Here is a 7,223-nt window from a genome sequence, read left to right on the forward strand (position 1 = left end):
GTGAGCAGAAGATTGCCAAGGATGATCTGGGGGTTCCTCAAAAGGTTGACGCTGCCACTGGAGCCAGCAGTTTCTCTCCTGGGTGTGGAGAGCGCGCACCCACACACGCCCACACAAAGGCAAACATCCACAGCAGTGCTAGTCACGACAGTCAGAAGTGGGAACAGCCAACAAACCGTGAATAAATACAATGTGGTCTGCCCGTGCGTGGGAATATTACTCAGCCATAGAAAGGAGCGAGGTCTGTGGCAGGCGTCACCACAGGGAGGACCCGGGACTGAGTGAAAGAAGCCAGAAGTAGGACCCATCCACTGGAGATGTTTAGAACATGAACATCATGGATGGGCCAGGGGTGCGTAAACCTAGGGATGGGGGAGGTGGAGGGGAATGGGGACGGATTGGCGCTCACAGGAAGACAATTCAGGATTCACTGGTCTCGAGGCCGCCCGCCTCCATAGCTGTGCTGGAAAGTGCGGCTCTACACTTAGAGGCCTGGGGGGGAGGGGGGACACACACACAAATTAAACCTCATAAGCCTCCTTTCCAGCCGTCTCAGTCCCCTGCTGACCAAGTCCCTCCTCTTCCATCCACCTCCCTCTGGGCTGAGCTCTCTACTCCTCACCCCCCGACCGCCCGCAACACACACATGCACTTTGGAACACCCTCTCACTGCTGGCAGGCGAGCTCACTAGAGTGACAGAGAGGCAGGCCAGACCCCTCTGTGAGGACATACTGTGAGCAGACCGTGCTCAGCTGTCACCCACCAGAGCCAGTTCACCCGAGGTCAAAACAGTATTCAGAAAACCCAGGCTCCAGTACCTGCCAAGACAGGCCCGTAAAAGTCAGCCATCTTGGCATAGCCAAGGATGACCCTGAGGGATAACCTGCCTCCGAGGCTCCAGGGGGCGGAAGGGTCAACCAAGGCCGCATTGCTGCCCTTCCGAGGGCATTCTTAGCAAGTGTCCGCCTGTCACTTACACCTCAGTGCCTTCCAGGTGCTGGGAACCCCACAGTGGCACAAGACCCCAGGAGCTCGTGGTCCAGCAGGGGGGCAGATGCAGCCCTGAGGGTGCAGGGTGGGGTACAGGCCTCCCGATAAGGGCTGTTCATGTCTCACTATCTGCACCCTCCGCCCCCATACACACACACACACACACACACACACACACACACGCACGCACACAAGGGCCAAGCCTGGTGCTGCTCCATCTCATTTGTGTTTGCCTCCCGTGGCCCATCCTGGGACGTGGGCCAGCATGGCTGAGTGCCAAGGAAATTCAAACATTCCGCATCCCATTCTGTGACCCCCCCCAAGCCCCCACTCCATGCCAGCATTTCTCTCTAGAGTGATTTGCCCTTAGGGGACAGTTAACGAGACCGGGAGGCGACAAATCTGTTAGCTTGCTCTGAGGGAGTGTAGTGCTGATGGTGCTACTGGCATGGACCGGGCAGAGGCCGGGGATCCAGCTCCGGAGACCGAACACACTCAGAGCCTGAAGAATCCAGCTTGGTGACCGCGGTGCCTGACCCCAAAGCTGGCTTCATCTCAAAGGCATGTTAGGATAGGGGGGACCTCACCAATACTTCTTACAGAGAGAGGCAGAAAGAGATGACATTGTAGATGAACGTGGCTACATATTAAGTTAACCCTTCACAGGCTGGACCTTATAGGGACACGGATCTGAACAAACCCCACCCCACAACCATGGCTTGTGGGCCACGTGTCACCTAGGTACTTATAAATGCCACCCAACACCAAACTGTAAATGTACTGAAAGGATCATGCACTGTTTTACCATTAAACATTGTCTAAAGATTTATTTATTTTGTATACATATTCTGCCTGCATGTACACCTGCACGCCAGAAGAGGGCGCCAGATCTCATTATAGATGGTTGTGAGCCACCATGTGGTTGCTGGAATTGAACTCAGGACCTCTGGAAGAGCAGCCTTACCCTCTTACCCTCTGAACCCATTAAAACTTTTTTTTTTTTTTTAACTTATAGGCACTAACATGCAGATGCAGTTGACCAAAGCTAAGATACCAGAAGATGGGACATACCGGGCACAGCCTGCTTTCTCCGACAAGCCCCAGTGGGTGGCTAGTCCTGAGGTCAACGGACTCCGCTCAAATCACAGCTGTGGCTGAAAACAGGGGTCTCTTCCCACACAGCCTGTCTCTCCTACTTTAGTCTCCACACACCGTCCCGTCTGCCTCACTTAGGTGCTGAAGCTTGAACTCAGGGCTCCCCGAAGTGGACAGCTCTCTACCGGGATGCCCACTCCCAGACCCGCTGCTCTGTCAACGAACAACCACGCCATCAGTGGCCTGGCTGCTGAATCCCTGCCCCCCCCCCCCGCCTGCAAGATGGGACTGTTTTAAACACGTTAGGAAGCCAGGCATGCAATGGCTCTCTACCCTGTGACCTCCGCACTTGGGAGGGTGGAGGGTTCGAGGCCAACCTGGACCACGTAGGGAAGCTCTCTCCAAAAGACACAGAACAAAGTGAAAGCAGTTTTCAAGGTAGGTCATTCCTGCCACAGCGCTGTGTGCTCCAGGTGGGGCTTGGCCTTCCTCACGCCTACGACCGCCAAAGTTGACAGAGAGAACGCTGGCTCAGCAGGGGAAAATGCTTGCCCAGAAAGCCTGACGACCGGAGGTTGAGTTCCAGGATCTATGTAAGGGTGGAAGAAGACAGCAGAGTGCACACAGTTGTCTCCTGGCTTCCACATATATGCTGCTGCCACACACACACACTAATAATGCAGATTAAAATGCTTCTTAAGTTTAAGGTTCTGCTCTTGGTAATGTCCTTCTGAAGGCTGAGGTGGGAAGGCCGCCTTATGCAAGGCAGGACCTGGGTCACCCTGAACATCAGCCCCACAGAAGATGGAGTCAGCTCGGCTCTAAAGTCAATGCTCCCCCTACTCAGCTTGAGCTCTTCCTCTGAGCCCTGCCCTATGTCCTCAGGCTGCCTACCTGTCTCCATGTGATCTCTTCAGGACTGTGTGGAATTGGGGCCTTGAAACCAGCTCTCTGGCCAACACTGTGTCGGTGATCTGGGGATAGATGGCAGCCAATCCGCCCCCATGCTATCCCAGCCTGCTACTGTTAACCCCGCTGACTCCCAGGTGGAGGCCTGTTCCTGGTCTGCAGGTGAAGAGACTGTGCTGAGGTCATGTAGCCAGAAAGGAGTGTGGCTGGCACAGTAGCATGAAGCTGAGCTGCCCCTCGCTGCTTCTCCCCACCCCCCACATGCACAGTACAGTGCTGGAGATGACACTCATTCAAGAGATGCCCACTGGCTTCACGGGGCCTGGCTTTATCTCTGCTGCTGTGAGAAGACATCGTAAGCAACACAGAGGAGGAAAGGGTTACTCAGCCTACCCTTCCGGGTCACAGTGCCATCAAAGTCAAGGTAGGAACTCAAGCAGCTAGTCACATCATAACCACAGCCAAGCGCAGAGAGAGAGAAAGATGAGGACTCCGTGCTTTTTGCTTGCGGGCTTCGTGCTCAGCCAGCTTTCTTTATTCAGATACAGTTCCGGGCCCAGCCTAGGGAATAGCTCCACCCACGATGGGCTGTGTGGATTAAGAGTCTAGACAATGCCTCACGGACATGCTCAGAGGGAAACCGGATCCAGATGACTCCTCTGTGGAGGCTCTCTTCCCAAGGGATTCTAGGCTGTGGGAAGTTGACAGCTGAAATGACTGGCCCAGAGCTGTCAGCACAGAGGCCCTGGCCAGGCTGTCCCTACCTTTTCTGGCACCAGCAGCCACAGCTCACACCTTCCAGAGTCCCAGGGACCCTAAAGTCCTCCACATCTCTGAGTCCAGGCCCACTGTAGCCCTGTCCAGCATCTCCTCACCTGAGCCAAGGAGAACACAGCCTCTGGGTTCCCTGAGGGTCTTCCATCTCTGTGCACGGCCCAGTCCCCTGCTGGGAACACCTTCCCTCCCCTCTGTCTCATCTCCCCCATTTTCAGCTTCTCCTCCCAGAAGTCCACCCACAGCGCCGTCCTTTCCAGCTTTAATGGTCGTGGTCCTCTGCTCTTTGCCCGGCCTGGCCTTGTGTTTTCTCTGCATGACCCACTAGGCTTCCTGATGAGGGAGCCAAGCTTCAACTGCTTCTGCTTCAGCCCACAGAGTGCCCTCCCCATTGCCATGAGCAGACCCCGTCCCTCCAAGTTCCTTGGGCCTCCCTCACCGAGGCCAGAAGGACATCTCTTTCGATCCAGGAGTCCACCAGGCTGCTCTGTGCCCCGGGGCCTTTGCACATGCCATTCTTGCTGCCTGGAGCATTGGCCTGCTCCTTATAGGACTGAGTGGCTAGAAGAGGGAACCACTGGCAGATGGGTAGACGGAGGTCTCCAGTCCCAGGTCCCCATGGACAGAGCAAGTGGGTTTGAGGCAGGAGCTAGAGGAGCTGCTACAGGCCCCAGCCAGAATCTCCCCTCAGCCTGAGGGCTGGGAAACCCCCTCTACTCTATTTCACTCTGGTAGCAAACGCTCACGATCCCTATCCCAGAGATCTGGGGCCAGAGCTGGATGCCTGCCATCAAGCTGGTCTTGTCCTTAAAAGGCCTGTGAGAGTGTGTGACACGGTGTGGTGTTGCAGGGGTCACAGCCACTCCCAGTCCTTGTCTCTAAAGTAGACACAGGGTCTCTGGAGAGCCCTGTAATCTGCTCAAGCCGCCACCTCCGAGGGGATCCTTGGATGGGCCCCTTGAGTTAGACAGGGAAAGTCAGGAGAATGAGAGAGGAGAGAAGAGAAGAGGGGCAAGAGGAGGAAAGAGAAGGTAAGATAGAAAGTATCGGGAAAGGAGAGAGATGGGGACAGAGAAGAGAGCACGGGAGAAAAGGCAGGAAGAGAAGAAAAGCGTAGAAATGAGGGGCCAGTGCCCTTGCCTCGGGCGTCCCCAGCCACCCCGGGCCTGCTGGGGACCTGGCGGCAGCCCCAGCTGGAGCGCTGCCCCGAAGCCTCGCCTCTCCTGGACAAGGCTGGTTACACAACGGTGGAGGCCGGCGTCCAGCGGGATGTCACGTGGGTGCGGGGGGGGGCTGCTCCCCCGGCGTGGCTGGGACTCAGCTCCAGCCTGGAGGCCAGAGCGTTCCCAGATGCGCTGGCGGCTGTAAAAGGCGCTGGTTCCTGTCAGCAGCAGGGCTCCGGGAGGGGACCCCCAGCAGCAGGCCGGCCAGATGGCTGCAACATGCTCTCTGGTGACAGGGCCGGGATACACAGGGGTGTCCTTGCGCCCTCTCCTGGACACAGTGCAGGACCCTCTTCCCCTTGCCTGCCCTCCCTCCACCCTGCAGGGCTCTGAGTTAGACTTGGGGAGTCGGCAGCACTCTAAATCCTGTTCCTTACTTGGAGGTGGTGTCCCTGACCAGGTACTGTTCCCCGACTGCCTCTCAGCATCTGGGCAGTTGCCCAGCTCAGTAGTCTGCCCCTGTGCCTTGGCAACAAGGGAAAGCATATGGCCCATCTCCAGCCAATTGCAGGCCCCCGTTTTCTCAGCAACTATGATTGGTGCAGAGGTGGGCATGTGATCCAAACAGGCCCAATCAGTGTCCTTCCCTGAGGTCTTTCTAGGTGGACTCAGGTGGATCAGACCTGGGAACTGTGATGCTAGTCCACTAGCCTTTCGGCGCCCATCTTTCTGTCTGGTTCCCCAGTGAGGCTAGAGCTGACTGGGTTTATACCGCTGGCTAGGGCAGGCGGCTCAGATGGCCCAGGCAGTGGAATGGAGGAAGCGACTCACAGGGCAACCCAGTGGCTATGAGCGCCAGATCTGTGTGTGAAATCACAGCAGCTGCAGGAGGCCGCAATGGAAGCCCAGGAGGGCTTACACCCGGGCCTGAAGGCTGCAGCCTGAAGTCCATTCCCTTGGAAGGAGGGTCTGGAAGGGGTCACAGTAGAGCAGGCCGGCTGGCAAATTCAAAGAGGAAGCAGGGACAAGCCAAGATCTGGCCTCGGAAGAGGTCGTCTCTCAGCCCTGGGCAGGCCTTTCCGGGTCTTCTTCACCTCCCTTCTCTGCAGTGTGAAACACCTGGAGTTCTTCGCGATATCTGCTCCTCATGACAGCCTTGTGGGAGCGATGCTAGGATGGCTAACTGAAGTGCCTGTTTAACGTAGGAGAGCGGGACCTGGCCGTTAGGTTCTCCCGGCATCCCTCAGTCCCCTACCCTGAACTCTCCAGCCCAGGCCCTGGGATGCCCTTCCCCTCATAGCTCTCCCCTATATTATTAAGCTAGTTTGGTTACCCGGCCAGCCGTTTCACCCTTTCGCCCTCGTGGCTGCTGCACCTGCTTCTCCCCTTTCCCTCCTGGCTCTCCCCTCCCCCTCCCTCTTCTCCTCGCCTGGCCTGGCCCAGGGTCATGTTCATTCTGGACTCTCCCAGATGTCTCTGCCTCTGGCTATGTTCTCCCTTTTATCTACAGTAAACCTCCACCACCAAACCTGGGAGCGATCATGTCCTTCCTTTTTATTTTTTTCATTCCGGCAGAAGCCGTTCTGTTCATTTTACAGAGGAGGAGAGCAAGAGTCCCAGTGACTGCCCCCCACCCCCCAGCACAGTTGCCCTGGGATTAACAGAGCAGAGTCTGGGATCTGGCTGGCCCCAGGCCAGCTCTTTCCTCCTGACCCCGTGACTCCTGACCAGCCTAGCATCCAACCCACATCCCCACGCATTGCCCCTACCCAATGCCTCTCACCCGGCATTGGCCTCCCAGCCTCTCCCTAGCCTCCCTCCTCTTGGCCTCCATCTTCTTCTCACTGTGCCAAATTCACAGAGACATCTGTCCCAGGTTGTGAATGGTCACACTCACTCTCTTCCCCCAGGTATGTCCCGGAGAAGCCCAGAGGAGGGCCCCTCATAGCCTCTTCCCTCTAAGGACTGTTATGACCCCTGTTCCAGCTGTAGCTGGTCACAACCCTCTCCTAGGAACAGGAGCCTTACGTTAGGGATGCGGGGGCACCCCAAACCCGGCTACCCCCATACAGGACCAAGAGGCACATCCACAGCAGGGTTGACCTGCTAGAGGCAGGGCTGGACTTCCATCCCCACCCCTTGGTTTTCCAAGACAGGGTTTCTCTGTGTAGCCTTTGCTGGCCTGGAACTCACTCTGCCGACCATGCTGGCCTCGAACCCACAGAGATCCACCCGCCTCTGCCTCCCGAGTGCTGGGACTAAAAGCGTGTGCCACCACCAGCCAGCACCCA

This window comes from Meriones unguiculatus, chromosome 10, assembly GCF_030254825.1.
Source record: "Meriones unguiculatus strain TT.TT164.6M chromosome 10, Bangor_MerUng_6.1, whole genome shotgun sequence".
Lineage (NCBI taxonomy): Eukaryota > Metazoa > Chordata > Mammalia > Rodentia > Muridae > Meriones > Meriones unguiculatus.